Source organism: Triturus cristatus, chromosome 1_1 (assembly GCF_964204655.1).
Source record: "Triturus cristatus chromosome 1_1, aTriCri1.1, whole genome shotgun sequence".
NCBI lineage: Eukaryota > Metazoa > Chordata > Amphibia > Caudata > Salamandridae > Triturus > Triturus cristatus.
This window is the reverse complement of record NC_140579.1, coordinates 350,024,189-350,048,578: the sequence shown is the minus strand read 5'-3', so window position 1 is coordinate 350,048,578 and position 24,390 is coordinate 350,024,189.

Sequence of the window (24,390 nt, the reverse complement as noted above, 5' to 3'; positions counted from 1 at the left end):
ACCGGTCCTAGGAAGCTTGTTTCCGGTCCAGGGAAGGCATGGCTTGGCAGTTCGGGCTGGACTGTTCCCATGAGGCACAGGGTCAGACTGATTTGCATATGGCCATGTCTGAACTGGGGTGGCAGAGTGGGCTAAAGAACGGTGATGGATCAAACCCAGATCTGTTGACTGGGTGTGAGTGTTTGATTGGTTCTGATGCTCCGTCCATCACCACCCCCTTTTGTACCGCTTTGTTCGCCATAAGTTGGCAGGGTATGCTCAGACGTGAGTCCCTTGCTCACTTTGCCACTGGATTCAAGCAAGCCTGGCTGAAGACGGCTGAAATGCCAGAAACCGGTCCTAGGAAGCTTGTTTCCGGTCCAGGGAAGGCATGGCTTGGCAGTTCGGGCTGGACTGTTCCCATGAGGCACAGGGTCAGACTGATTTGCATATGGCCATGTCTGAACTGGGGTGGCAGAGTGGGCTAAAGAACGGTGATGGATCAAACCCAGATCTGTTGACTGGGTGTGAGTGTTTGATTGGTTCTGATGCTCCGTCCATCACCACCCCCTTTTGTACCGCTTTGTTCGCCATAAGTTGGCAGGGTATGCTCAGACGTGAGTCCCTTGCTCACTTTGCCACTGGATTCAAGCAAGCCTGGCTGAAGACGGCTGAAATGCCAGAAACCGGTCCTAGGAAGCTTGTTTCCGGTCCAGGGAAGGCATGGCTTGGCAGTTCGGGCTGGACTGTTCCCATGAGGCACAGGGTCAGACTGATTTGCATATGGCCATGTCTGAACTGGGGTGGCAGAGTGGGCTAAAGAACGGTGATGGATCAAACCCAGATCTGTTGACTGGGTGTGAGTGTTTGATTGGTTCTGATGCTCCGTCCATCACCACCCCCTTTTGTACCGCTTTGTTCGCCATAAGTTGGCAGGGTATGCTCAGACGTGAGTCCCTTGCTCACTTTGCCACTGGATTCAAGCAAGCCTGGCTGAAGACGGCTGAAATGCCAGAAACCGGTCCTAGGAAGCTTGTTTCCGGTCCAGGGAAGGCATGGCTTGGCAGTTCGGGCTGGACTGTTCCCATGAGGCACAGGGTCAGACTGATTTGCATATGGCCATGTCTGAACTGGGGTGGCAGAGTGGGCTAAAGAACGGTGATGGATCAAACCCAGATCTGTTGACTGGGTGTGAGTGTTTGATTGGTTCTGATGCTCCGTCCATCACCACCCCCTTTTGTACCGAAAAGTAATTCAAAGCATACTAACAAGTAACTTGTACTTCCTTCCATAGGAATCCATTGTGTGGTTTTCAGCAGAAAAGTATCTAAGTGTGGAGTTTTGGAGCTTACAAATATTCCTCTAAAATCAGCCGAAATACGAATTCCGATTTACTCAAATGTTATCAGGAGAGACCTCAGTGCTGAATCTTTAAGGCCAGTACTGATCCTGAAAAGTAATTCTAACCGTACTTACCAGTAACTTGTATTTCCTTCCATAGGAATCCATTGTGTGGTTATTAGCAGAGAAGTATGAAAGTGTGGAGTTTTGGAACTTACAAATATTCCTCTAAAATCAGCCGAACTACGAATTCCGATTTAGTCATCTGTTATCAGGAGAGATCCCAGTGCTACATCTTTTAGCCCAGCACTGACCCTGAAAAGTAATTCTAAGGGTACTTACCAGTAACTTGTATTTCCTTCCATAGGAATCCATTGTGTTGTTTTCAGCAGAGAAGTTTCGAAGTGTGGAGTTTTGGTACTTACAAAGTTTCCTCTAAAATAAGCCAAACTACGAATTCCGATTTACTCACATGTTATCAGGAGAGAACTCAGTGCTGCATCTTTTAGCCCAGCACTGACCCTGAAAAGTAATTCTAAGCGTACTTACCAGTAACTTGTATTTACTTCCATAGGAATCCATTGTGTGGTTTTCAGCAGAGAAGTTTCTAAGTGTGGAGTTTTGGAACTTACAAATATTCCTCTAAAATCAGCCAAACTACGAATTCTGATTTACTTACCTGTTATCAAGAGAGAACACAGTGCTGCATCTTTTAGCCCAGCACTGACCCTGAAAAGTAATTCTGAGCGTACTTACCAGTAACTTGTATTTCTTTCCATAGGAATCCATTGTGTGGTTTTCAGCAGAAAAGTTTCTAAGTGTGGAGTGTTGGAACTTACAAATATTCCTCTAAAATCAGCCGAACAATGAATTCCGATTTACTCACCTGTTATCAGGAGAGACCTCAGTGCTGAATCTTTAAGGCCAGTACTGATCCTGAAAAGTAATTCTAACCGTACTTACCAGTAACTTGTATTTCCTTTCCTAGGGTAACATTGACTGGTTTCACTTGGAAATTCTTCTAAGTGTTGAGTTTTGGAACTTTGAAATATTCCTCTAAAATCAGCTGAACTACGAATTCCAATTTACTCACCTGTTATCAGGAGAGAACTCAGTGCTGCATCTTTTAGCCCAGCACTGACCCTGAAAAGTAATTCTAAGCGTACTTACCAGTAACTTGTATTTCCTTCCATAGGAATCCATTGTTTGGTTTTCAGCAGAAAAGTATTAAAGTGTGGAGTTTTGGAACTTACAAATATTCCTCTAAAATCAGCCGAACTACGAATTCTGATTTACGCATCTGTTATCAGGAGAGATCCCAGTGCTACATCGTTTAGCCCAGCACTGACCCTGAAAAGTAATTCTAAGCATACTTACCAGTAACTTGTATTTCCTTCCATAGGAATCCATTGTGTTGTTTTCAGCAGAGAAGTTTCGAAGTGTGGAGTTTTGGTACTTACAAAGTTTCCTCTAAAATAAGCCAAACTACGAATTCCGATTTACTCACATGTTATCAGGAGAGAACTCAGTGCTGCATCTTTTAGCCCAGCACTGACCCTGAAAAGTAATTCTAAGCGTACTTACCAGTAACTTGTATTTACTTCCATAGGAATCCATTGTGTGGTTTTCAGCAGAGAAGTTTCTAAGTGTGGAGTTTTGGAACTTACAAATATTCCTCTAAAATCAGCCAAACTACGAATTCTGATTTACTTACCTGTTATCAAGAGAGAACACAGTGCTGCATCTTTTAGCCCAGCACTGACCCTGAAAAGTAATTCTGAGCGTACTTACCAGTAACTTGTATTTCTTTCCATAGGAATCCATTGTGTGGTTTTCAGCAGAAAAGTTTCTAAGTGTGGAGTGTTGGAACTTACAAATATTCCTCTAAAATCAGCCGAACAATGAATTCCGATTTACTCACCTGTTATCAGGAGAGACCTCAGTGCTGAATCTTTAAGGCCAGTACTGATCCTGAAAAGTAATTCTAACCGTACTTACCAGTAACTTGTATTTCCTTTCCTAGGGTAACATTGACTGGTTTCACTTGGAAATTCTTCTAAGTGTTGAGTTTTGGAACTTTGAAATATTCCTCTAAAATCAGCTGAACTACGAATTCCAATTTACTCACCTGTTATCAGGAGAGAACTCAGTGCTGCATCTTTTAGCCCAGCACTGACCCTGAAAAGTAATTCTAAGCGTACTTACCAGTAACTTGTATTTCCTTCCATAGGAATCCATTGTTTGGTTTTCAGCAGAAAAGTATTAAAGTGTGGAGTTTTGGAACTTACAAATATTCCTCTAAAATCAGCCGAACTACGAATTCTGATTTACGCATCTGTTATCAGGAGAGATCCCAGTGCTACATCGTTTAGCCCAGCACTGACCCTGAAAAGTAATTCTAAGCATACTTACCAGTAACTTGTATTTCCTTCCATAGGAATCCATTGTGTGGTTTTCAGCAGAGAAGTTTCGAAGTGTGGAGTTTTGGAACTTACAAATATTCCTCTAAAATCTTACGAACTACGAATTCCGATTTACTCACCGGTTATCAGGAGAGAACTCAGTGCTGCATCTTTTAGCCCAGCACTGACCCTGAAAATTAATTCTAAGCGTACTTACCAGTAGCTTGTATTTCCTTCCATAGGGATCCATTGTGTGGTTTTCAGCAGAAAAGTTTCTAAGTGTGGAGTTTTGGAACTTACAAATATTCCTCGAAAATCAGCCTAACTATGAATTTCGATTTACTCACCTGTTATCAGGAGATACCTCAGTGCTAAATCTTTAAGGCCAGTACTGATCCTGAAAAGTAATTGTAACCGTACTTACCCGTAACTTGAATTTCCGTCCATAGGCTAACATTGACTGGTTTCACTTGGAAATTCTTCTCAGTGTGGAGGTTTGGTACTCTAAAATATTCCTCTAAAATCAGCCGAACTACGAATTCCGATTTACTCAAATGTTATCAGGAGAGACCTCAGTGCTGAATCTTTAAGGCCAGTACTGACCCTGAAAATTCATTCTAAGCGTACTTACCAGTAGCTTGTATTTCCTTCCATAGAAATCCATTGTGTAGTTTTCAGCAGAAAAGTTTCTAAGTGTGGAGTTTTGGAACTTACAAATATTCCTCTAAAATCAGCCGAACTACGAATTTTGATTTACTCACCTGTTATCAGGAGAGACCTCAGTGCTGAATCTTTAAGGCCAGTACTGATCCTGAAAAGTAATTCTAAGCATACTTACCAGTAACTTGTATTTCCTTCCATAGGAATCCATTGTGTGGTTTTCAGCAGAGAAGTTTCAAAGTGTGGAGTTTTGGTACTTACAAATATTCCTCTAAAATAGGCCAAACTACGAATTCCGATTTACTCACCTGTTATCAGGAGAGATCCCAGAGCTGCATCTTTTAGCCCAGCACTGACGCTGAAAAGTAATTCAAAGTGTACTAACAAGTAACTTGTATTTCCTTCCTTAGAAATCCATTGTGTGGTTTTCAGCAGAAAAGTATCTAAGTGTGGAGTTTTGGAGCTTACAAATATTCCTCTAAAATCAGCCGAAATACGAATTCCGATTTACTCAAATGTTATCAGGAGAGACCTCAGTGCTGAATCTTTAAGGCCAGTACTGATCCTGAAAAGTAATTCTAACCGTACTTACCAGTAACTTGTATTTCCTTCCTTAGGCTTACATTGACTGGTTTCACTTGGAAATTCTTCTTAGTGTGGAGTTTTGGAACTTTAAAATATTCCTCTAAAATCAGCCAAACTACGAATTCTGATTTACTCAAATGTCATCAGGAGACAACTCAGTGCTGCATCTTTTAGCCCAGCACTGACCCTGAAAAGAAGTTCCAAGCGTACTTACCAGTAACTTGTATTTCCTTCCTTAGGAATCCATTGTGTGGTTTTCAGCAAAAAAGTTTTGAAGTGTGGAGTTTTGGAACTAACAAATATTCCTCTAAAATCAGCTGAATTCCGAATTCCGGTTTACTCTCCTGTTATCAGGAGAGAACACAGTGCTGCATCTTTTATCCCAGCACTGACCCTGAAAAGTAATTCTAGGAGTACTTACCAGTAGCTTGTATTTCCTTCCATAGGAATCCATTGTGTGGTTTTCAGCAGAAAAGTATGAAAGTGTGGAGTTTTGGAACTTACAAATATTCCTCTAAAATCAGCCGAACTATGAATTCCGATTTGCTCATCTGTTATCAGGAGAGATCCCAGTGCTACATCTTTTATCCCAGCACTGACCCTGAAAATTAATTCTAAGCATACTTACCAATAACTTGTATTTCCTTCCATAGGAATCCATTATGTGGTTTTCAGCAGAAAAGTTTTTAAGTGTGGGGTTTTGGAATTTACAAATATTCCTCTAAAATAAGCCAAACTACGAATTCTGATTTACTCACCTGTTATCAGGAGAGATCCCAGAGCTGCATCTTTTAGCCCAGCACTGACCCTGAAAAGTAATTCGAAGCGTACTTACAAGTAACTTGTATTTCCTTCCATAGGAATCCATTGTGTGGTTTTCAGCAGAAAAGTATCTAAGTGTGGAGTTTTGGAACTTACAAATATTCCTCTAAAATCAGCCGAACTACGATTTTCGATTTACTCAAATGTTATCAGGAGAGACCTCAGTGCTGAATCTTTCAGGCCAGTACTGATCCTGAAAAGTAATTCTAACCGTACTTACCAGTAACTTGTATTTCCTTCCATAGGCTTACATTGGCTAGTTTCACTTGGAAATTCTTCTTAGTGTGGAGTTTTGGAACTTTAAAATATTCCTCTAAAATTAGCCGAACTACAAATTCCGATTTACTCAAATGTTATCAGGAGAGACCTCAGTGCTGCATCTTTTGGCCCAGCACTGACCCTGAAAAGTAATTCTAAGCATACTTACCAGTAACTTGTATTTCCTTCCATAGGAATCCATTGTGTGGTTTTCAGCAGAGAAGTTTCAAAGTGTGGAGTTTTGGTACTTACAAATATTCCTCTAATATAAGCCAAACTACGAATTCCAATTTACTCACATGTCATCAGGAGACAACTCAGTGCTGCATCTTTTAGACCAGCACTGACCCTGAAAAGAAATTCTAAGCATACTTACCAGTAACTTGTATTTCTTTCCATAGGAATCCATTGTGTGGTTTTCAGCAGAAAAGTTTCTAAGTGTGGAGTGTTGGAACTTACAAATATTCCTCTAAAATCAGCCGAACAATGAATTCCGATTTACTCACCTGTTATCAGGAGAGACCTCAGTGCTGAATCTTTAAGGCCAGTACTGATCCTGAAAAGTAATTCTAACCGTACTTACCAGTAACTTGTATTTCCTTTCCTAGGGTAACATTGACTGGTTTCACTTGGAAATTCTTCTAAGTGTTGAGTTTTGGAACTTTGAAATATTCCTCTAATATCAGCTGAACTACGAATTCCAATTTACTCACCTGTTATCAGGAGAGAACTCAGTGCTGCATCTTTTAGCCCAGCACTGACCCTGAAAAGTAATTCTAAGCGTACTTACCAATAACTTGTATTTCCTTCCATAGGAATCCATTGTTTGGTTTTCAGCCGAAAAGTATTAAAGTGTGGAGTTTTGGAACTTACAAATATTCCTCTAAAATCAGCCGAACTACGAATTCTGATTTACGCATCTGTTATCAGGAGAGATCCCAGTGCTACATCGTTTAGCCCAGCACTGACACTGAAAAGTAATTCTAAGCATACTTACCAGTAACTTGGATTTCCTTCCATAGGAATCCATTGTGTGGTTTTCAGCAGAGAAGTTTCGAAGTGTGGAGTTTTGGAACTTACAAATATTCCTCTAAAATCTTACGAACTACGAATTCCGATTTACTCACGGGTTATCAGGAGAGAACTCAGTGCTGCATCTTTTAGCCCAGCACTGACCCTGAAAATTAATTCTAAGCGTACTTACCAGTAGCTTGTATTTCCTTCCATTGGGATCCATTGTGTGGTTTTCAGCAGAAAAGTTTCTAAGTGTGGAGTTTTGGAACTTACAAATATTCCTCGAAAATCAGCCTAACTATGAATTTCGATTTACTCACCTGTTATCAGGAGAGACCTCAGTGCTGAATCTTTAAGGCCTGTACTGATCCTGAAAAGTAATTGTAACCGTACTTACCCGTAACTTGAATTTCCTTCCATAGGCTAACATTGACTGGTTTCACTTGGAAATTCTTCTCAGTGTGGAGGTTTGGTACTCTAAAATATTCCTCTAAAATCAGCCGAACTACGAATTCCAATTTACTCAAATGTTATCAGGAGAGACCTCAGTGCTGAATCTTTAAGGCCAGTACTGACCCTGAAAATTCATTCTAAGCGTACTTACCAGTAGCTTGTATTCCCTTCCATAGGAATCCATTGTGTAGTTTTCAGCAGAAAAGTTTCTAAGTGTGGAGTTTTGGAACTTACAAATATTCCTCTAAAATCAGCCGAACTACGAATTTCGATTTACTCACCTGTTATCAGGAGAGACCTCAGTGCTGAATCTTTAAGGCCAGTACTGATCCTGAAAAGTAATTCTAAGCATACTTACCAGTAACTTGTATTTCCTTCCATAGGAATCCATTGTGTGGTTTTCAGCAGAGAAGTTTCAAAGTGTGGAGTTTTGGTACTTACAAATATTCCTCTAAAATAAGCCAAACTACGAATTCCGATTTACTCACCTGTTATCAGGAGAGATCCCAGAGCTGCATCTTTTAGCCCAGCACTGACGCTGAACAGTAATTCAAAGTGTACTAACAAGTAACTTGTATTTCCTTCCTTAGGAATCCATTGTGTGGTTTTCAGCAGAAAAGTTTCGAAGTGTGGAGTTTTGGAACTAACAAATATTCCTCTAAAATCAGCTGAATTCCGAATTCCGGTTTACTCTCCTGTTATCAGGAGAGAACACAGTGCTGCATCTTTTAGCCCAGCACTGACCCTGAAAAGTAATTCTAGGAGTACTTACCAGTAGCTTGTATTTCCTTCCATAGGAATCCATTGTGTGGTTTTCAGCAGAAAAGTATGAAAGTGTGGAGTTTTGGAACTTACAAATATTCCTCTAAAATCAGCCGAACTATGAATTCCGATTTGCTCATCTGTTATCAGGAGAGATCCCAGTGCTACATCTTTTAGCCCAGCACTGACCCTGAAAATTAATTCTAAGCATACTTACCAATAACTTGTATTTCCTTCCATAGGAATCCATTGTGCGGTTTTCAGCAGAAAAGTTTTTAAGTGTGGGGTTTTGGAACTTACAAATATTCCTCTAAAATAAGCCAAACTACGAATTCCGATTTACTCACCTGTTATCAGGAGAGATCCCAGAGCTGCATCTTTTAGCCCAGCACTGACCCTGAAAAGTAATTCGAAGCGTACTTACAAGTAGCTTGTATTTCCTTCCATAGGAATCCATTGTGTGGTTTTCAGCAGAAAAGTTTCTAAGTGTGGAGTTTTGGAACTTACAAATATTCCTCTAAAATCAGCCGAACTATGAATTTCGATTTACTCACATGTTATCAGGAGAGACCTCAGTGCTGAATCTTTAAGGCCAGTACTGATCCTGAAAAGTAATTGTAACCGTACTTACCAGTAACTTGAATTTCCTTCCATAGGCTAACATTGATGGGTTTCACTTGGAAATTCTTCTCAGTGTGGAGGTTTGGAACTCTAAAATATTCCTCTAAAATCAGCCAAACTACGAATTCTGATTTACTCAAATGTTATCAGGAGAGACCTCAGTGCTGAATCTTTAAGGCCAGTACTGATCCTGAAAAGTAATTCTAACCGTACTTACCAGTAACTTGTATTTCCTTCCATAGGCTTACATTGACTGGTTTCACTTGGAAATTCTTCTAAGTGTGGAGTTTTGGAACTTTAAAATATTCCTCTAAAATAAGCCAATCTACGAATTCCGATTTACTCACATGTCATCAGGAGACAACTCAGTGCTTCATCTTTTAGCCCAGCACTGACCCTGAAAAGAAATTCTAAGCGTACTTACCAGTAACTTGTATTTCCTTCCTTAGGAATCCATTGTGTGGTTTTCAGCAGAAAAGTTTCGAAGTGTGGAGTTTTGGAACTAACAAATATTCCTCTAAAATCAGCTGAATTCTGAATTCAGATTTACTCTCCTATCAGGAGAGAACTCAGTGCTGCATCTTTTAGCCCAGCACTGACCCCGAAAAGTAATTCTAAGCATACTTACCAGTAGCTTGTAATTCCTTCCATAGGAATCCATTGTGTGGTTTTCAGCAGAAAAGTTTCTAAGTGTGGAGTTTTGGAACTTACAAATATTCCTCTAAAATCAGCCGAACTACGAATTTCGATTTACTCACCTGTTATCAGGAGAGACCTCAGTGCTGAATCTTTAAGGCCAGTACTGATCCTGAAAAGTAATTGTAACCGTGCTTACAAGTAACTTGAATTTCCTTCCATAGGCTAACATTGACTGGTTTCACTTGGAAATTCTTCTCAGTGTGGAGGTTTGGATCTCTAAAATATTCCTCTAAAATCAGCCGAACCACGAATTCCGATTTACTCAAATGTTATCAGGAGAGACCTCAGTGCTGAATCTTTAAAGCCAGTACTGACGCTGAAAAGTAATTCGAAGCGTACTAACAAGTAACTTGTATTTCCTTCCATAGGAATCCATTGTGTGGTTTTCAGCAGAAAAATATCTAAGTGTGGAGTTTTGGAGCTTACAAATATTCCTCTAAAATCAGCCGAACTACGAATTCCGATTTACTCAAATGTTATCAGGAGAGACCTCAGTGCTGAATCTTTAAGGCCAGTACTGATCCTGAAAAGTAATTCTAACCGTACTTACCAGTAACTTGTATTTCCTTCCTTAGGCTTACATTGACTGGTTTCACTTGGAAATTCTTCTTAGTGTGGAGTTTTGGAACTTTAAAATATTCCTCTAAAATCAGCCAAACTACGAATTCTGATTTACTCAAATGTTATCAGGAGAGACCTCAGTGCTGCATCTTTTAGCCCAGCACTGACCCTGAAAAGTAATTCTAAGCATACTTACCAGTAACTTGTATTTCCTTCCATAGGAATCCATTGTGTGGTTTTCAGCAGAGAAGTTTCAAAGTGTGGAGATTTGGTACTTACAAATATTCCTCTAAAATAAGCCAAACCACGAATTCCGATTTACTCACCTGTTATCAGGAGAGATCCCAGAGCTGCTTCTTTTAGCCCAGCACTGACGCTGAAAAGTAATTCAAAGCATACTAACAAGTAACTTGTACTTCCTTCCATAGGAATCCATTGTGTGGTTTTCAGCAGAAAAGTATCTAAGTGTGGAGTTTTGGAGCTTACAAATATTCCTCTAAAATCAGCCGAAATACGAATTCCGATTTACTCAAATGTTATCAGGAGAGACCTCAGTGCTGAATCTTTAAGGCCAGTACTGATCCTGAAAAGTAATTCTAACCGTACTTACCAGTAACTTGTATTTCCTTCCTTAGGCTTACATTGACTGGTTTCACTTGGAAATTCTTCTTAGTGTGGAGTTTTGGAACTTTAAAATATTCCTCTAAAATCAGCCAATCTACGAATTCTGATTTACTCAAATGTTATCAGGAGAGACCTCAGTGCTGCATCTTTTAGCCCAGCACTGACCCTGAAAAGTAATTCTGAGCATACTTACCGGTAACTTGTATTTCCTTCCATAGGAATCCATTGTGTTGTTTTCAGCAGAGAAGTTTCGAAGTGTGGAGTTTTGGTACTTACAAATTTTCCTCTAAAATAGGCCAAACTACGAATTCCGATTTACTCACATGTTATCAGGAGAGAACTCAGTGCTGCATCTTTTAGCCCAGCACTGACCCTGAAAAGTAATTCTAAGCGTACTTACCAGTAACTTGTATTTACTTCCATAGGAATCCATTGTGTGGTTTTCAGCAGAGAAGTTTCTAAGTGTGGAGTTTTGGAACTTACAAATATTCCTCTAAAATCAGCCAAACTACGAATTCTGATTTACTTACCTGTTATCAAGAGAGAACACAGTGCTGCATCTTTTAGCCCAGCACTGACCCTGAAAAGTAATTCTGAGCGTACTTACCAGTAACTTGTATTTCTTTCCATAAGAATCCATTGTGTGGTTTTCAGCAGAAAAGTTTCTAAGTGTGGAGTGTTGGAACTTACAAATATTCCTCTAAAATCAGCAGTACAATGAATTCCGATTTACTCACCTGTTATCAGGAGAGACCTCAGTGCTGAATCTTTAAGGCCAGTACTGATCCTGAAAAGTAATTCTAACCGTACTTACCAGTAACTTGTATTTCCTTTCCTAGGGTAACATTGACTGGTTTCACTTGGAAATTCTTCTAAGTGTTGAGTTTTGGAACTTTGAAATATTCCTCTAAAATCAGCTGAACTACGAATTCCAATTTACTCACCTGTTATCAGGAGAGAACTCAGTGCTGCATCTTTTAGCCCAGCACTGACCCTGAAAAGTAATTCTAAGCGTACTTACCAATAACTTGTATTTCCTTCCATAGGAATCCATTGTTTGGTTTTCAGCAGAAAAGTATTAAAGTGTGGAGTTTTGGAACTTACAAATATTCCTCTAAAATCAGCCGAACTACGAATTCTGATTTACGCATCTGTTATCAGGAGAGATCCCAGTGCTACATCGTTTAGCCCAGCACTGACCCTGAAAAGTAATTCTAAGCATACTTACCAGTAACTTGTATTTCCTTCCATAGGAATCCATTGTGTGGTTTTCAGCAGAGAAGTTTCGAAGTGTGGAGTTTTGGAACTTACAAATATTCCTCTAAAATCTTACGAACTACGAATTCCGATTTACTCACCGGTTATCAGGAGAGAACTCAGTGCTGCATCTTTTAGCCCAGCACTGACCCTGAAAATTAATTCTAAGCGTACTTACCAGTAGCTTGTATTTCCTTCCATAGGGATCCATTGTGTGGTTTTCAGCAGAAAAGTTTCTAAGTGTGGAGTTTTGGAACTTACAAATATTCCTCGAAAATCAGCCTAACTATGAATTTCGATTTACTCACCTGTTATCAGGAGAGACCTCAGTGCTAAATCTTTAAAGCCAGTACTGATCCTGAAAAGTAATTGTAACCGTACTTACCCGTAACTTGAATTTCCTTCCATAGGCTAACATTGACTGGTTTCACTTGGAAATTCTTCTCAGTGTGGAGGTTTGGTACTCTAAAATATTCCTCTAAAATCAGCCGAACTACGAATTCCGATTTACTCAAATGTTATCAGGAGAGACCTCAGTGCTGAATCTTTAAGGCCAGTACTGACCCTGAAAATTCATTCTAAGTGTACTTACCAGTAGCTTGTATTTCCTTCCATAGGAATCCATTGTGTAGTTTTCAGCAGAAAAGTTTCTAAGTGTGGAGTTTTGGAACTTACAAATATTCCTCTAAAATCAGCCGAACTACGAATTTTGATTTACTCACCTGTTATCAGGAGAGACCTCAGTGCTGAATCTTTAAGGCCAGTACTGATCCTGAAAAGTAATTCTAAGCATACTTACCATTAACTTGTATTTCCTTCCATAGGAATCCATTGTGTGGTTTTCAGCAGAGAAGTTTCAAAGTGTGGAGTTTTGGTACTTACAAATATTCCTCTAAAATAAGCCAAACTACGAATTCCGATTTACTCACCTGTTATCAGGAGAGATCCCAGAGCTGCATCTTTTAGCCCAGCACTGACGCTGAAAAGTAATTCAAAGTGTACTAACAAGTAACTTGTATTTCCTTCCTTAGAAATCCATTGTGTGGTTTTCAGCAGAAAAGTATCTAAGTGTGGAGTTTTGGAGCTTACAAATATTCCTCTAAAATCAGCCGAAATACGAATTCCGATTTACTCAAATGTTATCAGGAGAGACCTCAGTGCTGAATCTTTAAGGCCAGTACTGATCCTGAAAAGTAATTCTAACCGTACTTACCAGTAACTTGTATTTCCTTCCTTAGGCTTACATTGACTGGTTTCACTTGGAAATTCTTCTTAGTGTGGAGTTTTGGAACTTTAAAATATTCCTCTAAAATCAGCCAAACTACGAATTCTGATTTACTCAAATGTCATCAGGAGACAACTCAGTGCTGCATCTTTTAGCCCAGCACTGACCCTGAAAAGAAATTCCAAGCGTACTTACCAGTAACTTGTATTTCCTTCCTTAGGAATCCATTGTGTGGTTTTCAGCAAAAAAGTTTTGAAGTGTGGAGTTTTGGAACTAACAAATATTCCTCTAAAATCAGCTGAATTCCGAATTCCGGTTTACTCTCCTGTTATCAGGAGAGAACACAGTGCTGCATCTTTTAGCCCAGCACTGACCCTGAAAAGTAATTCTAGGAGTACTTACCAGTAGCTTGTATTTCCTTCCATAGGAATCCATTGTGTGGTTTTCAGCAGAAAAGTATGAAAGTGTGGAGTTTGTGAACTTACAAATATTCCTCTAAAATCAGCCGAACTATGAATTCCGATTTGCTCATCTGTTATCAGGAGAGATCCCAGTGCTACATCTTTTATCCCAGCACTGACCCTGAAAATTAATTCTAAGCATACTTACCAATAACTTGTATTTCCTTCCATAGGAATCCATTGTGTGGTTTTCAGCAGAAAAGTTTTTAAGTGTGGGGTTTAGGAATTTACAAATATTCCTCTAAAATAAGCCAAACTACGAATTCTGATTTACTCACCTGTTATCAGGAGAGATCCCAGAGCTGCATCTTTTAGCCCAGCACTGACCCTGAAAAGTAATTCGAAGCGTACTTACAAGTAACTTGTATTTCCTTCCATAGGAATCCATTGTGTGGTTTTCAGCAGAAAAGTATCTAAGTGTGGAGTTTTGGAACTTACAAATATTCCTCTAAAATCAGCCGAACTACGATTTTCGATTTACTCAAATGTTATCAGGAGAGACCTCAGTGCTGAATCTTTAAGGCCAGTACTGATCCTGAAAAGTAATTCTAACCGTACTTACCAGTAACTTGTATTTTCTTCCATAGGCTTACATTGGCTAGTTTCACTTGGAAATTCTTCTTAGTGTGGAGTTTTGGAACTTTAAAATATTCCTCTAAAATCAGCCGAACTACAAATTCCGATTTACTCAAATGTTATCAGGAGAGACCTCAGTGCTGCATCTTTTGGCCCAGCACTGACCCTGAAAAGTAATTCTAAGCATACTTACCAGTAACTTGTATTTCCTTCCATAGGAATCCATTGTGTGGTTTTCAGCAGAGAAGTTTCAAAGTGTGGAGTTTTGGTACTTACAAATATTCCTCTAATATAAGCCAAACTACGAATTCCAATTTACTCACATGTCATCAGGAGACAACTCAGTGCTGCATCTTTTAGACCAGCACTGACCCTGAAAAGAAATTCTAAGCATACTTACCAGAAACTTGTATTTCTTTCCATAGGAATCCATTGTGTGGTTTTCAGCAGAAAAGTTTCTAAGTGTGGAGTGTTGGAACTTACAAATATTCCTCTAAAATCAGCCGAACAATGAATTCCGATTTACTCACCTGTTATCAGGAGAGACCTCAGTGCTGAATCTTTAAGGCCAGTACTGATCCTGAAAAGTAATTCTAACCGTACTTACCAGTAACTTGTATTTCCTTTCCTAGGGTAACATTGACTGGTTTCACTTGGAAATTCTTCTAAGTGTTGAGTTTTGGAACTTTGAAATATTCCTCTAATATCAGCTGAACAACGAATTCCAATTTACTCACCTGTTATCAGGAGAGAACTCAGTGCTGCATCTTTTAGCCCAGCACTGACCCTGAAAAGTAATTCTAAGCGTACTTACCAATAACTTGTATTTCCTTCCATAGGAATCCATTGTTTGGTTTTCAGCCGAAAAGTATTAAAGTGTGGAGTTTTGGAACTTACAAATATTCCTCTAAAATCAGCCGAACTACGAATTCTGATTTACGCATCTGTTATCAGGAGAGATCCCAGTGCTACATCGTTTAGCCCAGCACTGACCCTGAAAAGTAATTCTAAGCATACTTACCAGTAACTTGGATTTCCTTCCATAGGAATCCATTGTGTGGTTTTCAGCAGAGAAGTTTCGAAGTGTGGAGTTTTGGAACTTACAAATATTCCTCTAAAATCTTACGAACTACGAATTCCGATTTACTCACGGGTTATCAGGAGAGAACTCAGTGCTGCATCTTTTAGCCCAGCACTGACCCTGAAAATTAATTCTAAGCGTACTTACCAGTAGCTTGTATTTCCTTCCATAGGGATCCATTGTGTGGTTTTCAGCAGAAAAGTTTCTAAGTGTGGAGTGTTGGAACTTACAAATATTCCTCGAAAATCAGCCTAACTATGAATTTCGATTTACTCACCTGTTATCAGGAGAGACCTCAGTGCTGAATCTTTAAGGCCTGTACTGATCCTGAAAAGTAATTGTAACCGTACTTACCCGTAACTTGAATTTCCTTCCATAGGCTAACATTGACTGGTTTCACTTGGAAATTCTTCTCAGTGTGGAGGTTTGGTACTCTAAAATATTCCTCTAAAATCAGCCGAACTACGAATTCCGATTTACTCAAATGTTATCAGGAGAGACCTCAGTGCTGAATCTTTAAGGCCAGTCCTGACCCTGAAAATTCATTCTAAGCGTACTTACCAGTAGCTTGTATTTCCTTCCATAGGAATCCATTGTGTAGTTTTCAGCAGAAAAGTTTCTAAGTGTGGAGTTTTGGAACTTACAAATATTCCTCTAAAATCAGCCGAACTACGAATTTCGATTTACTCACCTGTTATCAGGAGAGACCTCAGTGCTGAATCTTTAAGGCCAGTACTGATCCTGAAAAGTAATTCTAAGCATACTTACCAGTAACTTGTATTTCCTTCCATAGGAATCCATTGTGTGGTTTTCAGCAGAGAAGTTTCAAAGTGTGGAGTTTTGGTACTTACTAATATTCCTCTAAAATAAGCCAAACTACGAATTCCGATTTACTCACCTGTTATCAGGAGAGATCCCAGAGCTGCATCTTTTAGCCCAGCACTGACGCTGAAAAGTAATTCAAAGTGTACTAACAAGTAACTTGTATTTCCTTCCTTAGGAATCCATTGTGTGGTTTTCAGCAGAAAAGTATCTAAGTGTGGAGTTTTGGAGCTTACAAATATTCCTCTAAAATCAGCCGAAATACGAATTCCGATTTACTCAAATGTTATCAGGAGAGACCTCAGTGCTGAATCTTTAAGGCCAGTACTGATCCTGAAAAGTAATTCTAACCGTACTTACCAGTAACTTGTATTTCCTTCCTTAGGCTTACATTGACTGGTTTCACTTGGAAATTCTTCTTAGTGTGGAGTTTTGGAACTTTAAAATATTCCTCTAAAATCAGCCAAACTACGAATTCTGATTTACTCAAATGTTATCAGGAGAGACCTCAGTGCTGCATCTTTTAGCCCAGCACTGACCCTGAAAAGTAATTCTAAGCATACTTACCAGTAACTTGCATTTCCTTCCATAGGAATCCATTGTGTGGTTTTCAGCAGAGAAGTTTCGAAGTGTGGAGTTTTGGTACTTACAAATATTGCTCTAAAATAAGCCAAACTACGAATTCCGATTTACTCACATGTCATCAGGAGACAACTCAGTGCTGCATCTTTTAGCCCAGCACTGACCCTGAAAAAGAAATTCTAAGCATACTTACCAGTAACTTGTATTTCCTTCCTTAGGAATCCATTGTGTGGTTTTCAGCAAAAAAGTTTCGAAGTGTGGAGTTTTGGAACTAACAAATATTCCTCTAAAATCAGCTGAATTCCGAATTCCGGTTTACTCTCCTGTTATCAGGAGAGAACACAGTGCTGCATCTTTTAGCCCAGCACTGACCCTGAAAAGTAATTCTAGGAGTACTTACCAGTAGCTTGTATTTCCTTCCATAGGAATCCATTGTGTGGTTTTCAGCAGAAAAGTATGAAAGTGTGGAGTTTTGGAACTTACAAATATTCCTCTAAAATCAGCCGAACTATGAATTCCGATTTGCTCATCTGTTATCAGGAGAGATCCCAGTGCTACATCTTTTAGCCCAGCACTGACCCTGAAAATTAATTCTAAGCATACTTACCAATAACTTGTATTTCCTTCCATAGGAATCCATTGTGCGGTTTTCAGCAGAAAAGTTTTTAAGTGTGGGGTTTTGGAACTTACAAATATTCCTCTAAAATAAGCCAAACTACGAATTCCGATTTACTCACCTGTTATCAGGAGAGATCCCAGAGCTGCATCTTTTAGCCCAGCACTGACCCTGAAAAGTAATTCGAAGCGTACTTACAAGTAGCTTGTATTTCCTTCCATAGGAATCCATTGTGTGGTTTTCAGCAGAAAAGTTTCTAAGTGTGGAGTTTTGGAACTTACAAATATTCCTCTAAAATCAGCCGAACTATGAATTTCGATTTACTCACATGTTATCAGGAGAGACCTCAGTGCTGAATCTTTAAGGCCAGTACTGATCCTGAAAAGTAATTGTAACCGTACTTACCAGTAACTTGAATTTCCTTCCATAGGCTAACATTGATGGGTTTCACTTGGAAATTCTTCTCAGTGTGGAGGTTTGGAACTCTAAAATATTCCTCTAAAATCAGCCAAACTACGAATTCTGATTTACTCAAATGTTATCAGGAGAGACCTCAGTGCTGAATCTTTAAGGCCAGTACTGACCCTGAAAATTCATTCTAAGTGTACTTACCGGTAGCTTGTATTTCCTTCCATAGGAATCCATTGTGTAGTTTTCAGCAGAAAAGTTTCTAAGTGTGGAGTTTTGGAACTTACAAATATTCCTCTAAAATCAGCCGAACTACGAATTTCGATTTACTCACCTGTTATCAGGAGAGACCTCAGTGCTGAATCTTTATGGCCAGTACTGATCCTGAAAAGTAATTCTAAGCATACTTACCAGTAACTTGTATTTCCTTCCATAGGAATTCATTGTGTGGTTTTCAGCAGAAAAGTTTCTAAGTGTGGAGTGTTGGAACTTACAAATATTCCTCGAAAATCAGCCTAACTATGAATTTCGATTTACTCACCTGTTATCAGGAGAGACCTCAGTGCTGAATCTTTAAGGCCTGTACTGATCCTGAAAAGTAATTGTAACCGTACTTACCCGTAACTTGAATTTCCTTCCATAGGCTAACATTGACTGGTTTCACTTGGAAATTCTTCTCAGTGTGGAGGTTTGGTACTCTAAAATATTCCTCTAAAATCAGCCGAACTACGAATTCCGATTTACTCAAATGTTATCAGGAGAGACCTCAGTGCTGAATCTTTAAGGCCAGTCCTGACCCTGAAAATTCATTCTAAGCGTACTTACCAGTAGCTTGTATTTCCTTCCATAGGAATCCATTGTGTAGTTTTCAGCAGAAAAGTTTCTAAGTGTGGAGTTTTGGAACTTACAAATATTCCTCTAAAATCAGCCGAACTACGAATTTCGATTTACTCACCTGTTATCAGGAGAGACCTCAGTGCTGAATCTTTAAGGCCAGTACTGATCCTGAAAAGTAATTCTAAGCATACTTACCAGTAACTTGTATTTCCTTCCATAGGAATCCATTGTGTGGTTTTCAGCAGAGAAGTTTCAAAGTGTGGAGTTTTGGTACTTACTAATATTCCTCTAAAATAAGCCAAACTACGAATTCCGATTTACTCACCTGTTATCAGGAGAGATCCCAGAGCTGCATCTTTTAGCCCAGCACTGACGCTGAAAAGTAATTCAAAGTGTACTAACAAGTAACTTGTATTTCCTTCCTTAGGAATCCATTGTGTGGTTTTCAGCAGAAAAGTATCTAAGTGTGGAGTTTTGGAGCTTACAAATATTCCTCTAAAATCAGCCGAAATACGAATTCCGATTTACTCAAATGTTATCAGGAGAGACCTCAGTGCTGAATCTTTAAGGCCAGTACTGATCCTGAAAAGTAATTCTAACCGTACTTACCAGTAACTTGTATTTCCTTCCTTAGGCTTACATTGACTGGTTTCACTTGGAAATTCTTCTTAGTGTGGAGTTTTGGAACTTTAAAATATTCCTCTAAAATCAGCCAAACTACGAATTCTGATTTACTCAAATGTTATCAGGAGAGACCTCAGTGCTGCATCTTTTAGCCCAGCACTGACCCTGAAAAGTAATTCTAAGCATACTTACCAGTAACTTGCATTTCCTTCCATAGGAATCCATTGTGTGGTTTTCAGCAGAGAAGTTTCGAAGTGTGGAGTTTTGGTACTTACAAATATTGCTCTAAAATAAGCCAAACTACGAATTCCGATTTACTCACATGTCATCAGGAGACAACTCAGTGCTGCATCTTTTAGCCCAGCACTGACCCTGAAAAAGAAATTCTAAGCATACTTACCAGTAACTTGTATTTCCTTCCTTAGGAATCCATTGTGTGGTTTTCAGCAAAAAAGTTTCGAAGTGTGGAGTTTTGGAACTAACAAATATTCCTCTAAAATCAGCTGAATTCCGAATTCCGGTTTACTCTCCTGTTATCAGGAGAGAACACAGTGCTGCATCTTTTAGCCCAGCACTGACCCTGAAAAGTAATTCTAGGAGTACTTACCAGTAGCTTGTATTTCCTTCCATAGGAATCCATTGTGTGGTTTTCAGCAGAAAAGTATGAAAGTGTGGAGTTTTGGAACTTACAAATATTCCTCTAAAATCAGCCGAACTATGAATTCCGATTTGCTCATCTGTTATCAGGAGAGATCCCAGTGCTACATCTTTTAGCCCAGCACTGACCCTGAAAATTAATTCTAAGCATACTTACCAATAACTTGTATTTCCTTCCATAGGAATCCATTGTGCGGTTTTCAGCAGAAAAGTTTTTAAGTGTGGGGTTTTGGAACTTACAAATATTCCTCTAAAATAAGCCAAACTACGAATTCCGATTTACTCACCTGTTATCAGGAGAGATCCCAGAGCTGCATCTTTTAGCCCAGCACTGACCATGAAAAGTAATTCGAAGCGTACTTACAAGTAGCTTGTATTTCCTTCCATAGGAATCCATTGTGTGGTTTTCAGCAGAAAAGTTTCTAAGTGTGGAGTTTTGGAACTTACAAATATTCCTCTAAAATCAGCCGAACTATGAATTTCGATTTACTCACATGTTATCAGGAGAGACCTCAGTGCTGAATCTTTAAGGCCAGTACTGATCCTGAAAAGTAATTGTAACCGTACTTACCAGTAACTTGAATTTCCTTCCATAGGCTAACATTGATGGGTTTCACTTGGAAATTCTTCTCAGTGTGGAGGTTTGGAACTCTAAAATATTCCTCTAAAATCAGCCAAACTACGAATTCTGATTTACTCAAATGTTATCAGGAGAGACCTCAGTGCTGAATCTTTAAGGCCAGTACTGACCCTGAAAATTCATTCTAAGCGTACTTACCGGTAGCTTGTATTTCCTTCCATAGGAATCCATTGTGTAGTTTTCAGCAGAAAAGTTTCTAAGTGTGGAGTTTTGGAACTTACAAATATTCCTCTAAAATCAGCCGAACTACGAATTTCGATTTACTCACCTGTTATCAGGAGAGACCTCAGTGCTGAATCTTTAAGGCCAGTACTGATCCTGAAAAGTAATTCTAAGCATACTTACCAGTAACTTGTATTTCCTTCCATAGGAATCCATTGTGTGGTTTTCAGCAGAGAAGTTTCAAAGTGTGGAGTTTTGGTACTTACAAATATTCCTCTAAAATAAGCCAAACTACGAATTCCGATTTACTCACCTGTTATCAGGAGAGATCCCAGAGCTGCATCTTTTAGCCCAGCACTGACGCTGAACAGTAATTCAAAGTGTACTAACAAGTAACTTGTATTTCCTTCCTTAGGAATCCATTGTGTGGTTTTCAGCAGAAAAGTATCTAAGTGTGGAGTTTTGGAGCTTACAAATATTCCTCTAAAATCAGCCGAAATACGAATTCCGATTTACTCAAATGTTATCAGGAGAGACCTCAGTGCTGAATCTTTAAGGCCAGTACTGATCCTGAAAAGTAATTCTAACCGTACTTACCAGTAACTTGTATTTCCTTCCTTAGGCTTACATTGACTGGTTTCACTTGGAAATTCTTCTTAGTGTGGAGTTTTGGAACTTTAAAATATTCCTCTAAAATCAGCCAAACTACGAATTCTGATTTACTCAAATGTTATCAGGAGAGACCTCAGTGCTGCATCTTTTAGCCCAGCACTGACCCTGAAAAGTAATTCTAAGCATACTTACCAGTAACTTGCATTTCCTTCCATAGGAATCCATTGTGTGGTTTTCAGCAGAGAAGTTTCGAAGTGTGGAGTTTTGGTACTTAAAAATATTGCTCTAAAATAAGCCAAACTACGAATTCCGATTTACTCACATGTCATCAGGAGACAACTCAGTGCTGCATCTTTTAGCCCAGCACTGACCCTGAAAAAGAAATTCTAAGCGTACTTACCAGTAACTTGTATTTCCTTCCTTAGGAATCCATTGTGTGGTTTTCAGCAAAAAAGTTTCGAAGTGTGGAGTTTTGGAACTAACAAATATTCCTCTAAAATCAGCTGAATTCCGAATTCCGGTTTACTCTCCTGTTATCAGGAGAGAACACAGTGCTGCATCTTTTAGCCCAGCACTGACCCTGAAAAGTAATTCTAGGAGTACTTACCAGTAGCTTGTATTTCCTTCCATAGGAATCCATTGTGTGGTTTTCAGCAGAAAAGTATGAAAGTGTGGAGTTTTGGAACTTACAAATATTCCTCTAAAATCAGCCGAACTATGAATTCCGATTTGCTCATCTGTTATCAGGAGAGATCCCAGTGCTACATCTTTTAGCCCAGCACTGACCCTGAAAATTAATTCTAAGCATACTTACCAATAACTTGTATTTCCTTCCATAGGAATCCATTGTGCGGTTTTCAGCAGAAAAGTTTTTAAGTGTGGAGTTTTGGAACTTACAAATATTCCTCTAAAATCAGCCGAACTATGAATTTCGATTTACTCACATGTTATCAGGAGAGACCTCAGTGCTGAATCTTTAAGGCCAGTACTGATCCTGAAAAGTAATTGTAACCGTACTTACCAGTAACTTGAATTTCCTTCCATAGGCTAACATTGATGGGTTTCACTTGGAAATTCTTCTCAGTGTGGAGGTTTGGAACTCTAAAATATTCCTCTAAAATCAGCCAAACTACGAATTCTGATTTACTCAAATGTTATCAGGAGAGACCTCAGTGCTGAATCTTTAAGGCCAGTACTGATCCTGAAAAGTAATTCTAACCGTACTTACCAGTAACTTGTATTTCCTTCCATAGGCTTACATTGACTGATTTCACTTGGAAATTCTTCTAAGTGTGGAGTTTTGGAACTTTAAAATATTCCTCTAAAATAAGCCAATCTACGAATTCCGATTTACTCACATGTCATCAGGAGACAACTCAGTGCTTCATCTTTTAGCCCAGCACTGACCCTGAAAAGAAATTCTAAGCGTACTTACCAGTAACTTGTATTTCCTTCCTTAGGAATCCATTGTGTGGTTTTCAGCAGAAAAGTTTCGAAGTGTGGAGTTTTGGAACTAACAAATATTCCTCTAAAACCAGCTGAATTCTGAATTCAGATTTACTCTCCTGTTATCAGGAGAGAACTCAGTGCTGCATCTTTTAGCCCAGCACTGACCCCGAAAAGTAATTCTAAGCATACTTACCAGTAGCTTGTAATTCCTTCCATAGGAATCCATTGTGTGGTTTTCAGCAGAAAAGTTTCTAAGTGTGGAGTTTTGGAACTTACAAATATTCCTCTAAAATCAGCCGAACTACGAATTTCGATTTACTCACCTGTTATCAGGAGAGACCTCAGTGCTGAATCTTTAAGGCCAGTACTGATCCTGAAAAGTAATTGTAACCGTGCTTACCAGTAACTTGAATTTCCTTCCATAGGCTAACATTGACTGGTTTCACTTGGAAATTCTTCTCAGTGTGGAGGTTTGGATCTCTAAAATATTCCTCTAAAATCAGCCGAACCACGAATTCCGATTTACTCAAATGTTATCAGGAGAGACCTCAGTGCTGAATCTTTAAAGCCAGTACTGACGCTGAAAAGTAATTCGAAGCGTACTAACAAGTAACTTGTATTTCCTTCCATAGGAATCCATTGTGTGGTTTTCAGCAGAAAAATATCTAAGTGTGGAGTTTTGGAGCTTACAAATATTCCTCTAAAATCAGCCGAACTACGAATTCCGATTTACTCAAATGTTATCAGGAGAGACCTCAGTGCTGAATCTTTAAGGCCAGTACTGATCCTGAAAAGTAATTCTAACCGTACTTACTAGTAACTTGTATTTCCTTCCTTAGGCTTACATTGACTGGTTTCACTTGGAAATTCTTCTTAGTGTGGAGTTTTGGAACTTTAAAATATTCCTCTAAAATCAGCCAAACTACGAATTCTGATTTACTCAAATGTTATCAGGAGAGACCTCAGTGCTGCATCTTTTAGCCCAGCACTGACCCTGAAAAGTAATTCTAAGCATACTTACCAGTAACTTGTATTTCCTTCCATAGGAATCCATTGTGTGGTTTTCAGCAGAGAAGTTTCAAAGTGTGGAGATTTGGTACTTACAAATATTCCTCTAAAATAAGCCAAACCACGAATTCCGATTTACTCACCTGTTATCAGGAGAGATCCCAGAGCTGCTTCTTTTAGCCCAGCACTGACGCTGAAAAGTAATTCAAAGCATACTAACAAGTAACTTGTACTTCCTTCCATAGGAATCCATTGTGTGGTTTTCAGCAGAAAAGTATCTAAGTGTGGAGTTTTGGAGCTTACAAATATTCCTCTAAAATCAGCCGAAATACGAATTCCGATTTACTCAAATGTTATCAGGAGAGACCTCAGTGCTGAATCTTTAAGGCCAGTACTGATCCTGAAAAGTAATTCTAACCGTACTTACCAGTAACTTGTATTTCCTTCCTTAGGCTTACATTGACTGGTTTCACTTGGAAATTCTTCTTAGTGTGGAGTTTTGGAACTTTAAAATATTCCTCTAAAATCAGCCAAACTACGAATTCTGATTTACTCAAATGTTATCAGGAGAGACCTCAGTGCTGCATCTTTT